Raw genomic sequence first — 17,063 nt, forward strand, 5'->3', positions numbered from 1 at the left:
TGGGCTCAGAAATCTATCTCACAATTCCTCCGATTAGCAGTGCAGCTCCACTGCTGTGGCCTGAGCTATGACCTTCTCTGCAATGACTCTCACATGGCCTCATGTGCCAGCTGGGAATCATTGCACATTTAGGTCTTTGGAATACTGAAATACATGGATATCTAATACTGATTGTTACGATTTTAGTTCCAATAACTTGATTTTATATTTTGGTCATTTGGGGTAAGAAGAATAAAAAGGCTTACATTAAAGGAACATAACTTGAAAAAAATGTTATGAAAAACCCCATGATATTTGGGGGACCGGGATGAGTGATGTGAAGGTTATTAGACCCTTCGTACTTAAGTATGAATTGTTTCTTTTCAACTCTGCGTGAGATTAACTTCACTAAATTGAGTCATTTAGAATGCTCAAGAATGTGAATGTGTAAAGATAAACGTATTACAAAATATTAACATGCATTAGATGTATTAAAGTACTTTGGTATATTAGCTATTTTGGTTTTGTTTATGGGTTATACATTTAAAGTTGCTTTAACAGTCATGACCATTTTCTTTTTTGAAGCTATTACTTGTCTTAGAAAGAGCATAATGATCATTAGAGTCATTGTGTTCTAAAGTACACTGACCACTAGATGACAGAAGCTAGACAGTGATTTTCAAGGTTAGGCCCAATGCAGAGCATTGCTAGGTTCTGTTAGAACCTTTACTAAAATAAATAAATAAATAAATGGAATTTTGTGAAAATGGACATTTTTAAATATCTGCATAACAAAATTCTTGAGCAGTAATATCAAGACACTACAAAGTTGTACTTCTAAATTTTCATTGTTCTTACCTGTGTTTGGCATCAGTCATGATTTCATATTAAATGTATATAGTACATAAAAAGAGTATTAAAAGGAAGAGTGGTAATAACATATAAAGTATGCTCATCTATTTTTTTTTCTGACCATAGTGATTCTAGAAGAAAGCATTGTCCTCTTCTGTCATGTAAGAGTACTTGAATCTTCCATTTTCTCATCTGGCTTTTCTACCAGTGTGGCAAGCTGTGAAAAGTCTACTTAGGGGAGTTCTAAGTCTGGCCAATTGCTGGTTTCAAAACTGTGAGTTTAGGATATCAGCAAAGATAATTACATACCAAAATTTCTTGTGGATTTTCTGTTGTATGCCTATCGCTTTGTAATTATATAAGAATAAAAAAACCTTTTGTCTAAATAGATTTAGAATCTACTTTCCTGCAGTTAAGAAAAGAAATATTCTTTCCCTCAGAGTTTTCAAGTGACCAAAATTCAGCTAATTTATTATAATTTTTTTAAAAATTAGTTTCAATTAGGTTCTCAGATGCCATTTCCTTGAATACTGAATGAATGAATATACTTCATCTTTCAGTTGGATGTGGGTCCAGTGTTCTCAATGAGTGTTATGACCCTTATTCTTGGTGTAGCACTGAGAAGCTCTCATAATTTTGTGGCGGAAAGTGAACAACAACAGCTATTCAAGGAAAAATTAGATTATTCCCATACTAAAGCAGGGGACTAGGGAGAAACTGACTTCAACCCATTGCATTGCCTAGGAAGTATGGGGACCCCAGGGGGGAAATATATATATATATATATATATATATATATATATATATATATATATATACACATATAATCTTTGGAGGAGAAAAAAGTCAATTCCCCAATCCCAGAAAGACAAACACTTTCATAATCATTCCACGGAGGCCAACAGGTTGCAAAACCAACTGAATAGCCCTGCAAACATAAATCTCCACCAGACTCCTTAACTCTTTTTTTTTTTTTTTTTTTTTGCGTTACGCGGGACTGTCACTGTTGTGGCCCCTCCCGTTGCGGAGCACAGGCTCCGTACACGCAGGCTCAGCTGCCATGGCTCACGGGACTAGCTGCTCCACGGCATGTGGGATCTTTCCGGACCGGGGCATGAACCCATGTCTCCTGCATCGGCAGGCGGACTCTCAACCACTGCGCCACCAGGGAAGCCCCAGACTACTTAACTCTCATCAAAGTAAGTGGGCTCCCAAGAAACTACCCAGAATGCTAGAGTGATTCAATCCTTCCCAGGGAACTCATTCAGTTGTTTACTCATTTGACACTGTTATTGAGGGTTCAGTATGTATTACGCATTGCTGTAAGGAATAGGGACACAGGATGACTAGGACAGGGACCCTAATAGGAAACAACAACAACAAAACCTCCAGATGTTCTGTCTCTGTGCATCACTCCTGACTGTTCCAATATCTTCTGAAATACCTGTCATTGAACTGACCCAAGCTTAGTTTAATTTTGATGGGTATAGTGAGTGATGATGATGATTACAAAAGTTCCCATTTGGCATTTTGTACATTTAGTCATTATTTCACTTAATCTTCACAGAAGTTCTGTGAAAGTGTTGGAGCAAACAAAGCTGAAATATATTTGTTCCAACACGCTCCTGAACAGCCAGTGGATTAAAGAAGAAATCAAAAGAGAAATCAAAAAACATCTTGAGATAAATAAAATGGAAACACTACCAAAACTTATGGGTTACAGCAAAAGCGCTTCTAGAGGAAAGTTTATAGCTATAAACATACACATCGAGGGGAGAAAAAAATCTCAAGAAAACAACAAAACATCTCAAAGAACTGGAAAAAAAATAAGAAATTAAGCTCAAGGTTAGCAGAAGAGAGGAAATAATAAAGATTAGAGTATAAGTAAATGAAATAGAGAACAGAAAAACAAAGAAAATATTAACCATAGTTTTTTCTTTGAAAAGATAAACAAAACTGACAAACGCCTAGCTAGACTAACTAAGGAAAAAAGAGAGGAGACCCAAATCAGATATAAATGAAAAAGGAGACATTACAACTGATACCACAGAAATACAAAAAATCATAAGAGTCTACTCTGAAAAATTATTTGTCAACAAACCGGGCAACCTAGAAAAAAACAGAAATATTCTTAGAAATATACAACTTACCAAGACTGAATCAGAAAGAAATAGAAAGTCTGAATAGGCCAAGTACTAGAAGGATATTGAATCAGAAATCAAAACTCTACCAATGAAGAAAAGCCCAGGACCAGATAACTGGTGAATTTTATCAAACACTTAAAGAATTAACACCAATGCTTCACAAACTCTACCAAAATATCAAAGAGGAGAGAACACTTCCAACACTTCCTTATTTTACAAGGCCAACATCCTGATACCAAAGCCAAATAAGGATACTACTAGAAAAGAAAACTAGAGGTCAATATCCCTGATAAATATAGATGCAAAAAATTTCAACAAGATACCAGCAAACCAAATTCAGCAGCACATTAAAAGGATCATTCACCATGATCAAGTGGGATTTATCCCTGTGACGAAAGGACGTTTCAACATATACAAATCAATGTGATATATAAATAGAATAAAAGATAAAGTCATATGATCATTTCAATAGGCACAGAAAAAGAGCTTGAGAAAATTCAACATCTTTTCATAAAATTTTTTTTAAAAGCTCAAAAAATTGGGTATAGGAAGAATGAACCTCAAGACAACAAAAGCCATATATGACAAGCCCAAACCCACAGCAAGCGTTATCCAATGATAAAAGGTTGACAGCTTTTCTTCTAAGGTCAGAAAGAGCACAAGTGTGCCCACTCTCACCACTCCTATTGAACACTGTACTGAAAGTCCTAGCTAGAGCAATCAGAAAAGACAAAAAAAGAACAGACATCCATATTGGAAAGGAAGAAGTAAAACTGTCTTTGCAAATGACATGATCTTAATATAGAAAACCCCAAAGACTCCACCCCCCAAAAAAAACTAACAACAAATTCAGTAAAGTTGCAGGATATAAAATCAATGCATAAATTTAGTTGTATTTCTATACAATAGCAACATACTATCTGAAAAAAAGTCCCATTCACAATAGCATCAAAAACAATAAAGTAGTTAGGAACAAATTTTACAAATGAATTGACATCTGCACAATGAAAACTATAAGACTTAGATGAAAGAAACTGAAGAAAACAAAAACAAATGGAAAGCTATCCCATACTCATGGATCAGAAGAATTAATATTGTTAATATCTCCATACTACCTAAAGCAATCTACAAATTTGATGCAATCTCCATCAAAATTCTAAGCCATTTTTCACAATGGTAGGACAAACAATCCTAAAATTTGTATGTAGCCAAAGTAATCTTGAGAAAGAACAAATAGCCAAAGTAATCTTGAGAAAGAACAAAGCTGGAGGCACTATAATTACTGATTTCAAACTATACTACAAAGCTATTGTAATTTAAAAAAAGCAGTATGATATTAGCATAAAAGATGACACATAGACCAATGGAACAGATTCAAGAGCCCAGAAATAAAGGAGCCAGGAATATACAATGGGGAAATGATAGTCTCTTCAATAAATGGTGTTGGGAAAACTGGATATTCACACGCAAAAGAATGAAACCAGACCCTTCCCTTACACCACTCATAAAATATTACATTAAAGATTTAAATACAAAACATGAAACCATAAAACCCCTAGAAGGAAATGGGAAAGCTCCTTGTTATTAGTCTTGGGAATGAATGTTTTGGATATGACAACAAAAGCAAAAATCAACAAGTGGGTCTACATCAAACTAAAAAAACCTAAATCTGATTTAAAAACGGGCAGAGGATCTGAATAGACATTTTTTCCAAAGAAGACACACAGATATCTTGGCCAGAAAGTACATGAAAATGTGGTTGACATCACTAATCATCAGGGAAATGCAAATCAAAACCACGATAAGGTTTTTCTCCATGTCCCTCACAGTGGGCAGCAGATCTGAGGGGAGCTATCTGCTGAAGGTTCTGGGCCAATTGCTTTTTTGGGGCCCCACTGCCACCCACCCCACTCCTCCGTGGAGAGAAGATGGTGGGCCAGAACAGCACCATCTTGGGTGGAACACTTTTCATCAGGTACTACATTTACTTTGACCTCGAGACAGAGTGACCCCAAATTCAAGAACAGGCTGTGAGAATGAAGAAAGAAACAAAAGCTTGACAAAGAGAGAGTTGGCTTTCCAAGTTACCTGACCTTAAAGATGCTGAAGCTATTCAGAATTTCTTTTTCCAATAACTATGGCTTGGTGAAGAGTTACTAGCCCAGGGTGAATATTGAGAAGGGTATAGACCACCTGACAAATGCAGTTGCTGTGTGTGGACAGTCATAGCAGTTATTGCAAGTGTTAGGGCTAACAATTCAACAACCAGTGTTCCAGATGCTTTTGACTAAGCTTCCAACAATTAGAGAATTAATTATAAATGCTCAGAGCTTGACTGAAGGTGATGTGGAATGAGAAAAAATGTCAACATAATTATCTCAATTTAAAATATTTTAAAAATCTTAACTCAGAAGATGAGCAGCTCTGGGGGTGGGGTGGGGGACATAAGGGCAAATATGCTTGTTTTTGACTGTCCTACACTGAAATCTACCAAAGTTAATTTTTACTTTGTGTAGAGTCATTTGTCTGTTTTATTTATTTTTCCCAGTAAAAAGCATATTTTGAGAGAGATTTTCATTTTATAAATACACTGTGTGTTACTGAAATTTAGATTTTGTTTATTCCTAAAACATGCAATTAAAATATACATATCACATTGTTCACATTACAAATACTCAGTGCTCAGTTTTGAAAGATGGCCAAAAAAGTGTAGAAGAAAGCTGAAGAATGCACATTTTTTTTAAGCAAGTACATTTTGCTTTACATCAGAAAACTGGATGGAAACTTGATTGTGTTTATCAAAGGTGAACATTAAAATCTTTGATTCTTTCCGTTTAATCTTTTTCCTCCCGGACCAGGGCACGAACCCACGTCCCCTGCATCGGCAGGCAGACTCTCAACCACTGCGCCACCAGGGAAGCCCTGTTTAATCTTTTATACATGTGAGATGTGCTGCTGTACTGTAGTAACAATTTCACCCTCCACTATGTATATTAATCTTGACATGTTTTGGTTAAATCAGTGGGCTTAATGTGTTCTGGATAGTTATCTCCTTAATAACTATCTAACTCATTTAGATATATGTAGTTGCAAATAGCACTGGAAATTAGATCTATGTGCATCCCTAATCTAGATGAATGAGCTTCAGCAGTTAATGTCTGCCCACTTACCTCATTTATAAAATGAGAGAATTGGTCTGCTTATTCAGAGAAGCCTCCCTTTCAGCTTCTAATTTCTTTGGTTCTGTTCAGCATCTTCAAATCCACCTTCTTCTGAGGGATATATCTGTTTGGGCAACCACACTTGCATTTTTTAATATTCTGAATTTTACATGCTTGCCTGACTTGGTATTTCTGAACTGTTTTTTTAAGATATAAATTGTGTTGATTTTCACTGAAATTATGGTTCTATCACTACTTCTTTAAATTAATCTGAAACTTAACCTTCAAGTTAAAAACAAAACAAAACAAAAAAACCATGAGATATCACCCCACACCTGTTAGAATGTCTATAATCAAAAAGACAAGAGATTACAAATGTTGACAAGGATGTGGAGAAAAGAGAACTCTTGTACACTGTTGCTGGGAATGTAAATTGGTACAGCCACTATGGAAAACCACATGAAGCTTCCTTTAAGAATTAAAAATAGGGCTTCCCTGGTGGTGCAGTTGTTGGGAGTCCGCCTGCCGATGCAGGGGACGCGGGTTCGTGCCCTGGGTCCGGGAGGATCCCGCATGCCGCGGAGCGGCTGGGCCCGTGAGCCGTGGCCGCTGAGCCTGCGCATCCGGAGCCTGTGCTCTGCAACGGGAGAGGCCGCGGCAGTGACAGGCCCGCATACTGCAAAAAAAATAAATAAATAAAAAATAGAGCTACCATATGATCCAGCAATCTCCCTTTGAGGTATATATCTGAAGGAAATGAGATCACTATCTTGAAGAGATAGCTGCATCCTCATGTTCATTGCAGCACTAACCTAAGTGTCTGTCAACAGATAAATGGATAAAGAAGTTGTGGTATATATGTACAATAGAATTGTACAATTCAGCCATAAAAAAGAAGGAAATTCTACCATTTAAGACAACATGGGGCTTCCCTGGTGGCACAGTGGTTAAGAATCCACCTGCCAATACAGGGGACATGGGTTCAAGCCCTGGGCCAGGAAGATACCACATGCCATGGAGCAACTAAGCCCTTGCACCACAACTACTGAGCCTGCCCTCTAGAACCAGTAAGCAACAACTACTGAATCCCCTACACCTAGAGCCCATGCTCCACAACAAGAGAAGCCACCACAATGAATAACCTGTGCACCACAATAAAGAGTAGCCCCTGCTAGCCGCAACTAGAGAAAGCCCACGCGCAGCAACAAAGACCTAACACAGCCAAAAATAAATAAATAAATATTTTTAAAAAGACAATATGGATGGACCTTGAGGGCATTATGCTTAGTGAAGTAAGTCACACAGAAAGACAAATACTGTATGACAACATTTATATGTGGAATCTAAAAAAAAAAAAAATCTAAAAAACCCCCAAAAAACTAAAAAGCAGATTGTGGTTACCAGGATTGGAGGGGTTTGGGGAAGGGAGATGGAATATGTGAAGATAGTAAGAGGGTGCAAACTTTCCATTATAAGATGAATAAATTCTGGGGATCTAATTTATAGCATGGTGATTATACTTAACAATACTTTATTGTGTGATTGAAAGTTGCTAAGAGAGTAGATCTTAAAAGTTCTCACCACGCACATAAATTAACTATGTGAGGTGATGGATGTGTTAACTGACTTTAGCATGGTAATAATACCACAATATTTATATATATCAAGTCATCATGTTATACAATGTTATATGTCAATTATACAATGTTATATGTTAAACTTATACAATGTTATATGTCAATTATATGTCAATAAAGCTGGGAAAAATAAATGTCAAAAAAGATATTTGTTCAGTAGAGCAAGGCTGAATAGAGTGATATCCACTTGCTCTTTAATAGATTTTTCCAGAGGCCTCAGGCAAAGACACTTGATCTTCTCTAAGAGGTGTTTTTCTCTTATAGAAAGGACTATTTTAATGTTTTGATTGATCTTTCTGACCTAAGGTCTTAGTTTTGCTCATCCATTGGAATAGAATTTTTTTTTTTTGGCTGCGTTGGGTCTTCGTTGCTGCGCGCGGGCTTTTCCCTGGTTGCGGAGAGTGGGGCCACATCTCATTGCAGTGCACGGGCTTCTCATTGCGGTGGCTTCTCTTGTTGTGGAGCACAGGCTCTAGGCACGCGGGTTTCAGTAGTTGTGGCTCGCAGGCTCTAGAGCACAGGCTCAGTAGTTGTGGCACACGGGATTAGTTGCTCCGTGGCATGGGGGATCTTCCCAGACCAGGGATCGAACCCCTGTCCCCTGCATTGGCAGGCGGATTCTTAACCACTGCGCCACCAGGGAAGCCCTGGAATAGAATTTTTAAAGTATTTTAAAACTCTATCTTCAGTATACTTTAATGTCTTCTGCTTCAGATATTTGAAACTAATAATGTCATGTGAGACTGTCAGCCAGGGTGACTACCAATGTCTTTTCCAGCATAGTCAGCTTATATGGCTGCTCAAGACTTAAGAAAGAGTGTTCCCAGGAAAAAGGCCAATGGCCTTTTAAGACCTAGCCTTTAAAACACAAGGCATTACTTCTGCCATATATATTGTTTGAAGTAGTTACAAGCCCACCTAGATTCAAGGGAGGGGTCATGAGAGATGTATCAAAAAATTTGCAACTGGGTTTGAAAACCACCATGGGTGGTAATGAGAAGGTTTTAAGATGGGAACACTTTAACCAGATTTGCATTTTAATTAGATCCACCTGGCTGGAATGAGAATAGATGTGGTGAGACCAGTTGAGAGAAAGAAATGGTAGTAGTGGAGATGTGAATGGATACAGAGGTGTGAATGGATTCAGGAAATATTTAAGAGCTAAAATCTATGGGATATAAAACAATAACTGTAACACTACCATTTGGCTTATAACATATATGAATGTAATATACTGACAATAGCACAAAGGAGGAAGACAGAAATGAAGTTAGGATGGAATAAAGTTTCTACATTTTATTGAAATTAAGTTAGAATTAACATGAAGTGGATTGTGGTATAAATTAAGATGCATATTGTAATCCACAGAGCAACCAGCCACTAAGAAAATAACAAAAATTGTTTAAAAATCAACACTTGAATTAAAATGGTACAGTATAGAATTTTATTTTGAAAAATAGTAAAGAAAGAAGAATAAAAGAGACATGAGGCATATAGAAAATAAATAGCAAAGTGGAAAACATAACTTCCACCATATCAGTTACATGAAGTGTGAATGTATTAAACACTCCAAATATAGAGATTACACAACAAACAAAAATCCAGGACAAGATGACTTCACTGGTGAATTCTACAAAACATTTAAAGAATACCAATCCTTCTCAAACTCTTCCAAAAAAATAGAAGAGGAGGGAACATTTCCATACACATTTTACAAGACCAACATTACCCTGTTACCAAAACCAGAAAAGAATGCCACAAGAAAACAAAATTACAAGCCAATAGCCCTGTTGATGAACATAGATGCAAAAATCCTCAACAAAATATTAGCAAACTGAATTTAACAATACATTAAAAGGATCATATATGATCATCAAGTGGGATTTATTCCAAGGATGCAGCATGGTTCAACATCTGCCAGTCAATCAGTGTGATTCATCACATTAACAAAATGAAGAATAAAAAATGATATGATTATCTCAATAGATGCAGAAAAAGCATTTGAAATTTTTCAACATCGATTTATGATAAAATCTCTCAACACACTTGGTATAGAGGGAATGTACCTCAACATGATAAAGCCCATATATAACAAACCTACAGCTTACATCATACTCAGTGGTGAAAAGCTTAGAGCTTTTTCTCTAAGATCAGGAATAAGACAAGGATGCCCACTCTCACCAGTTTTATTCAAAATAACATTGAAAGTCCTAGCCAGAGCAATTGTGGTGGTGGGGGGAAGGCATCCTAATCAGAAAGAAAGAAGTAAAACTGTCACTATTTGCAGATGACATGATATTACATATAGAAAACCCTAAAGATTCCACAAAAAACTATTGGAACTAATAAACAAATTCAGTAAAGTTCCAGAACACAAAATCATTGAACAGTTGACCCTCTGTCCATATCCTTGGGTTCTGCATCTGTGGACTCAACCAACTGCAGACTGAAACCGTTCATTAAAAAATTCCAGAAATTTTCAAAAAGCAAAATGCAAATTTGCTGCATGCCAGCAACTATTTACATAACATTTACATTGTATTAAGTATTATAAGTAATCTAGAAATTATTTAAAGTATATAGGAGAAAGTGTGTAGGTTATATGCAAATACTGTGCCATTTTATATAAGGGACTTCAGCATCCGTGGATTTGGGTATTTACAGGGGTCCTGGAACCAGATGCCTGAGGATACCAAGGGATAATTGTACAAAAATCAGTTGCATTTCTGTACACCAATAACAAACTATCAGAAAGATAAATTAAAGAAACAATCCCATTTACAATTGCATCAAAAAGAATAAAATATCTAGGAATAAATTTAACCAAAGAGGTGAAAGACCTGTACACTGAAAACTATAAGCCATTGATGAAAGAAACTGAAAAAGACACAAATATATGGAAAGATATTCCATGTTCATGGATTGGAAGAATTAATATTGCCAAAATGTCCATACTACACAAAGCAACCTATAGATTCAATGCAATCCTGATCAATGTTCCAATGGCATTTTCCACAATAATAGAACAATCCTAAAATTTGTATGGAACCACAGAAGACCCTGAGCAGCCAAAGCAATCTTGAGAAAGGACAAAGCTAGGGCATCACATTCCCTGATTTCAAACTATATACAAAGATATTATAATCAAAATAGTATGATATTGGCATTAAAACAGACACACAGAACAATGGAACAGAATAAAGAGCCCAGAAATAAACTCACACAATTAATTTACAACAAAGGAGCCAAGAATATACAATTGGAAATGGACCATTCTTCAATAAGTGGGAAAACTGAACAGCCAGATATATGTGTGTATACACACACACACACACACACACACACTCACACACACACAAAAGAATGTTATTCAGCCATTAAAAAAGGTAATCTTGCCATTTGTAACAACATGACTGAAGCACATTTATGCTAAGTGAATAAATCAGACAGAAAAACAAATACTGTATGATCTCACTTATATGTGGAATCTAAAAAGCTAAAAAAGAAAAATCAAACTCATAAATAAGAGAACAGAGAGAAAGATTGGTGGTTTTCAGAGGTGGGGGTGGCAAAACTGGGTGAGGGTGGTCAAAGGTACAAACACCAGTTATAAAATAAATAAATCATGGGGATGCAATGTACAGCATGGTGACTATTGTTAATAATACTTTGTTGTCTATTTGAAAGTTGCTGAGAGTAAATCTTAAAAGTTCTCATCACAAGAAAAAAATTACTGCGTGGTGATGGATCATTTCATTTCACAGTAAACACACACACACACACACACACATATTAAAGATTACAGTCACTCTGGAAAACAGTTGACACTTTCTTATAAAATTGAACATGCAATTACCATATGACGCAGCAACTGCACTCTGGGACATTTGTCCCAGAGAAATGAGAACTTATGTTCACACAAACCCCTGTACATGAATGTTCATAGCAGTTTTATTTGTAAGAGCCAAACCTGGAATCAATCTAAATGTTCTTCAATTAGTGAATTGTTAAACTCTATATCAGAAGCACTAGTCATAAGTAAAGGGAACAAACAAAAATTCCAGTTTCTAGTTCTGCATATAAGGAGCTCCATCCTAATAACAAGTAAAAAGCTGGAGACTGAAAACTCAAAAGCTATTCTTGTGTCCATAAGAGATGGGAGAACAAATTGCTGCCCTCAAGATTGGAGACACAGACAGATGAATATATGAAGTCACAGCTTATGGGAGCAGAGACTCATGAACAGAAACTACCTTAGGAACCAGTGCTGGGGTAGGAAACACTGAATCATAATTGATGAATTGCTGGAGGCTCAGTGTGAACAACTTTGAGAGTTAAAAACTGCAGGAAGACCCAGTCTTAGGAGGGTCCCCACAGTTTCATGAGATTTACCACCAGGAGCTTGACCAGGTTCTCATGGTAAATACTGGGGGGAAATCTTATGTTTCTAGCCCAGAGAGTGGGGGGAGGGGTGGAGGAGGAACCATTTCAAAATACACCAGAACATTCTCTTCTTAACAAGACCTGCCCTTAGAATAAACTAGTTAACCATAGCCTAACCTTCTGGGGTATTAACAGCCTGACTGATCCAGGGGGAAGGGAAATAACCCTATTCCAACTCACTCTATTTATCCTGTCCTAGCTAAGGAGGAGAAAAAGACCTGAGAAACACTTGTGAACTTCATAGCAGAAGCATAGGCTCAGAAAAAGACTGAGACCACATCATAAGACTATAGAACTTCCCCCTACACCTTACAACTACATTACTAAAGGCCTATTTACAACAGTTCCTTTTACCCACCATTTCACATCCAGCTATCAAGAAAAAATATTAAAGGGCATATTAAAAGGCAAAAATTAAAATTTGAAGAGAAAGAGCAAGCATTAAACCAGACATGGCAAGATGTTGGAACTATCAAACCAAGAATTTAAAATCAATATGATTAATATGGCAAGGACTGTAGTGCATAAAGAAGACAACATGCAAGAACAGATGGGTAATGTAAGCAAAGAGATGGAAGAACTAGAAAGAAATGATAAAAGACCAAAAACACTGTAACAGCAACAAAGAATGCCTTTGATAGGCTTATTAGTAGACTGGACATGGCTGGAAAAGAATCTCTGAGCTTGAGAATATCTCAATCAGAAACATATAAAACAAAAATCGAAGAGAATAAAGACTGAAGGGGGGAGAAAAAATATCCAAGGAAAATGGGACAAAAAAAGAAGTTGCAACATGCATGTGGTGGAAATACTAGAAGGAGAAGAAAGAAGAAAGAAAGAAAGAAAGAAAGAAAGAAAGAAAGAAAGAAAGAAAGAAAGAAAGGAAGGAAGGAAGGAAGAGAAAGAAAGAAAGAAAGAAAGAACGAAAGAAAGAACGAAAGAAAGAAAGAAAGAAGGAAGGAAGGAAAGAAAGAAAGAAAGAAAGAAGGAGGGAGGTAGGGAGGAAGGAAGGAAGAAGAAGAAATATTTGAAAAAATAATGACTAAGTATTTCCCCAAATTAATGTCAGGCACAAAATTACAGATCCAGGAAGTTCAGAGAACACCAGGATAAATTCTGAAATCATTACACCCAGACATATCTTCAAACTAGAAAATCAGAGATAAAGAAAAAATCCTGAAGAAGCCAGAGGAAATAAAACACACCCCTATAGAAGAGCAAAGATAAGAATTACATATCATGAAAGAAGGGAGTGGAGTGAAATATTTACAGTGTTGAACCAACCCAGAATTCTGTACTCTGAAGTTATCCTTCAAAAGTGAAGGAGAAATAAAGACTTTCTCAGACAAACAAAAATTGAGAAAATTTGTTGCCAGTAGACCTACCTTGCAAGAAATATTAAAAGAAGTTCTCTAGAGATAATGAAATTAAGTCAGAAGCTCAGATCTACACAAAACAGAAAGTGTTGAAGAAGAAATGTGAAGGTAAAATTAAGTTTTTCATTTTTCTTATTCTTAATTGATCTGATAGACAAAAGTTTGTTCAAAATAATAATATCAACACAATGTATTTGATTATGTATGATTATATATCTTATGTAATGTATAAACATACATAATGCTCATGTATATATGCTTATATATAAATGAAACGAATGGCAGCAATGACAAAAGGGACATGAAGGAAGAATTAGGATTATTGCTTTTATTACAAGGTACATGTGAAGTGGTGTAGTGTTATTTGAAAGTGGACCTTGATTAATTGTAAATGTATACTGCAAATTCCAGGGCAACCAGTAAACAAACAAGCAAAAAAGTAATTCTTTAAAAAGTGTAACTCACGTACTAAAGAGAGAAAATAGAATCATATGAAATAAACTGTGAATGGAAGAAGAATAGTGTAAGACAAAAATACAAAGAATGAGGGTGACAAAAAACAGTAACAAATATGGTATATATTAATCTGACTATATCAATAATCACTTTAAATGTCAATGGTCTAAATGCACCAATTAAAATACAGAGATTTTCAGAGTGAATCAAAAAATAAGACCTAACTATATGGTGTCTATTTAAAGAAACCTACTTTAAATGTAAAGACACATGTAGATTAAAAGTAAATAGATGGAGAAAATGATAACAAAAGAAAGAGTAATCAAAAGAAAGCAGGAATAGCTATATGAATCTCAGAGCAAGGAAAGTTAACAGGAATTTTAAAAAATCATTTCGTAATGATAAAGGGATCCATTCTCCAAGAAGACATGCAACTTTTAATGTGTATGTACCTAACAACAGAGCCTTAAAGTACATGAGGCAGAAATTGATAGAACTGCAAGGAGAAATAGATGAATCTACTATCATAGTTGGAGACTTCAACATTCCTCTTACAGAAATGGACTGATCCAGCAGGCAGAAAATCAGTAAGGACATTGCTGAACTCAACAGTACCATGAATCAACTAGTTGACACTTGTAAACTACTTCAACAGCAGAATTCACACTCTTCTCAAATTCATGTGGAACATTCACCAATATAACCACATTCTGGGCCATAAAGTACACCTTAAAAAATTTAAAAGAATAGAAATCATACAGTGTCTGCTCTCAGAACACAATGGATTAAACTAGAAGTAAATAATAGAAATATAACTGGAAAATCACCAAATACATGGAGATTAAACAACACAGTTCTAAATACACGAGTCAAGGAAGAAATCTAAAGAAAAAAAATTTAAATAATTGGAACTAAATAAAAATGAAAACAGAGCTCATCAAAATGTGTGGAATGCAGTGAAAGTCGTGCTTAAAAGGAAATTTATAGCATTGAATGCATAGAACAGAAAAGAAAAAATATGTAGAAAGCAATTTTTATTTTATTCATTTTTTTCTTCTTCTATTGAGATATATTGACATACAACAATGTATAAATTTAAGGTATACAGCATAATGATTTGATTTTTATACATCATGAAGTGATTATTCCAAGTTTAGTGAACATCTATCATATAAGTACAAAATTAAAGAACTAGAAAAAAAGAAAGCTCTAAAATCAATAACTTATCAGTTTAGGAAATAGAAAAAGAAGAGCAAATGAAATCTAAAGTAAAGAGAAGAAAAGAAATAATGAACAGAACAGAAGTCAATGAAATTAAAAAAACAAGTCCCAGTAGAGAAAATCAATGAAACCAAAAGCTGGTTCTTTGGAAAGATCAATAAAATCAATAAACCTCTAGCCAGGCTAAGGGGAAAAAAGAGAGAGAGAAGATACGAATTACTAATATCAGGAATGAAAAAGGGGACATTACTACAGATCCCAAGGACATTAAAAGAACATTATGAACAGCTATGTACCAATTCCTTGAAAGACACAGCCTTCCAAATCTCACACAAGAAGAAATAAACAATCTGATTAGGCCTATATCTATTAAAGAAATTGAATAAATAATAACATTCCAAAAAAACCACCAGACTTAACTGGTGTATTCTAACAAACATTTAAAGAAGAAATTGTACCAATTCTCTACAATCCTTTTCAGAAGATAGAAGCAAAGGGAATACTTCCTAACTCATTCTATGAGGCCAGCATTACCCCAATACCAAAACCAGACTAAGACATTACAAGAAAGGAAAACTAAACACTAATATCTTTTATGAACATAGATGCAATATTTCTCAACAAAATAATAGCATATCAAAAAAATAATAGCATATCAAATACAACAATGTATTTTAAAAATATACACGTGACCAAATGGGATTTATACCATACACGTAAGGTTGTTTCAACATGCAAAAATAAATTCATGAAACCGTCACATCAGCTGGCTATAGAAGAAAAATTCTATGATCATATCATTTTGGACCTACACCAGGATTCTAAACTTAACTTAGAACTTTTCTTTGGACTCAGGATCTTGGATATGGATTTAGACCTGACCTGGACATTGGAACTAGAATTTGAAAAGGGACCTACTCTTAGATCCAGATCTTGAACCTCAAAACTTGAGGTTCAGCTAACCCTAGCTCTATCCCTTGTCCTAGCCCTTAGCAATAACCCTAATATTAACCTTAACTCTAACATTGGCATTAATCCTAGCCTTAGCTTTAGCCTCAGATCTAATCTTAACCATAATCATAGCTTTAACTTCAACCACAAACCTAACTCTAAGCCTAAGGCTAGCCCTAAGCTTAATTGTACATATGTCACAATAAGATGGTTAGAGCTCAATGTGTGAGAAGGGACACATTTTCCTTAAAAAAGAATTCCAAATAATGGGTGGATATTCCTTCCTCTAGGAGACGGAATTTAATTCCCTTCCCCTTATGTGTAGGCTAGACTTAGTAACTCACTTCCAGAGAGTATGGAAAGAGGAAAATAGCAACTTTACAGTGGAGAAACTTGGTTGGAGAAAGCTTAACAAAATGATCAAGGTTAACATCACCAGCAATGTCATGTTGTTATCATGTATTTCTCATATGTGATTAAAAGGGGACTATAATTCTGTGGAATTCTTCCCCAAAGCCCATAACTTAAGTATAATTATACTAAAGTACCATACAAATCCAAATTTAGGGACATTCTACAAAATACTTCATTAGTACTCTTTAAAGTGGAGTCTAAAGATCATGAGAAAAAAAGGAAAGACTGGAAAACTGTTACAGATCAGAGGAGATTAAAGAAATATGATGACTAAATACAACGTGGTGTACTGGATAGGATCCTGGAACAGAAAAAGGACATTAGTGGGAAAAGTGTGAAATCTGAATAAAATCTATACTTTACTTAACAATATTGCAACAATGTTAATTTCATAGTTTTGAAAAATGTACCATAGTTATGAAAGATGTT

This window comes from Stenella coeruleoalba, assembly GCF_951394435.1.
Source record: "Stenella coeruleoalba genome assembly, chromosome: 7".
NCBI lineage: Eukaryota > Metazoa > Chordata > Mammalia > Artiodactyla > Delphinidae > Stenella > Stenella coeruleoalba.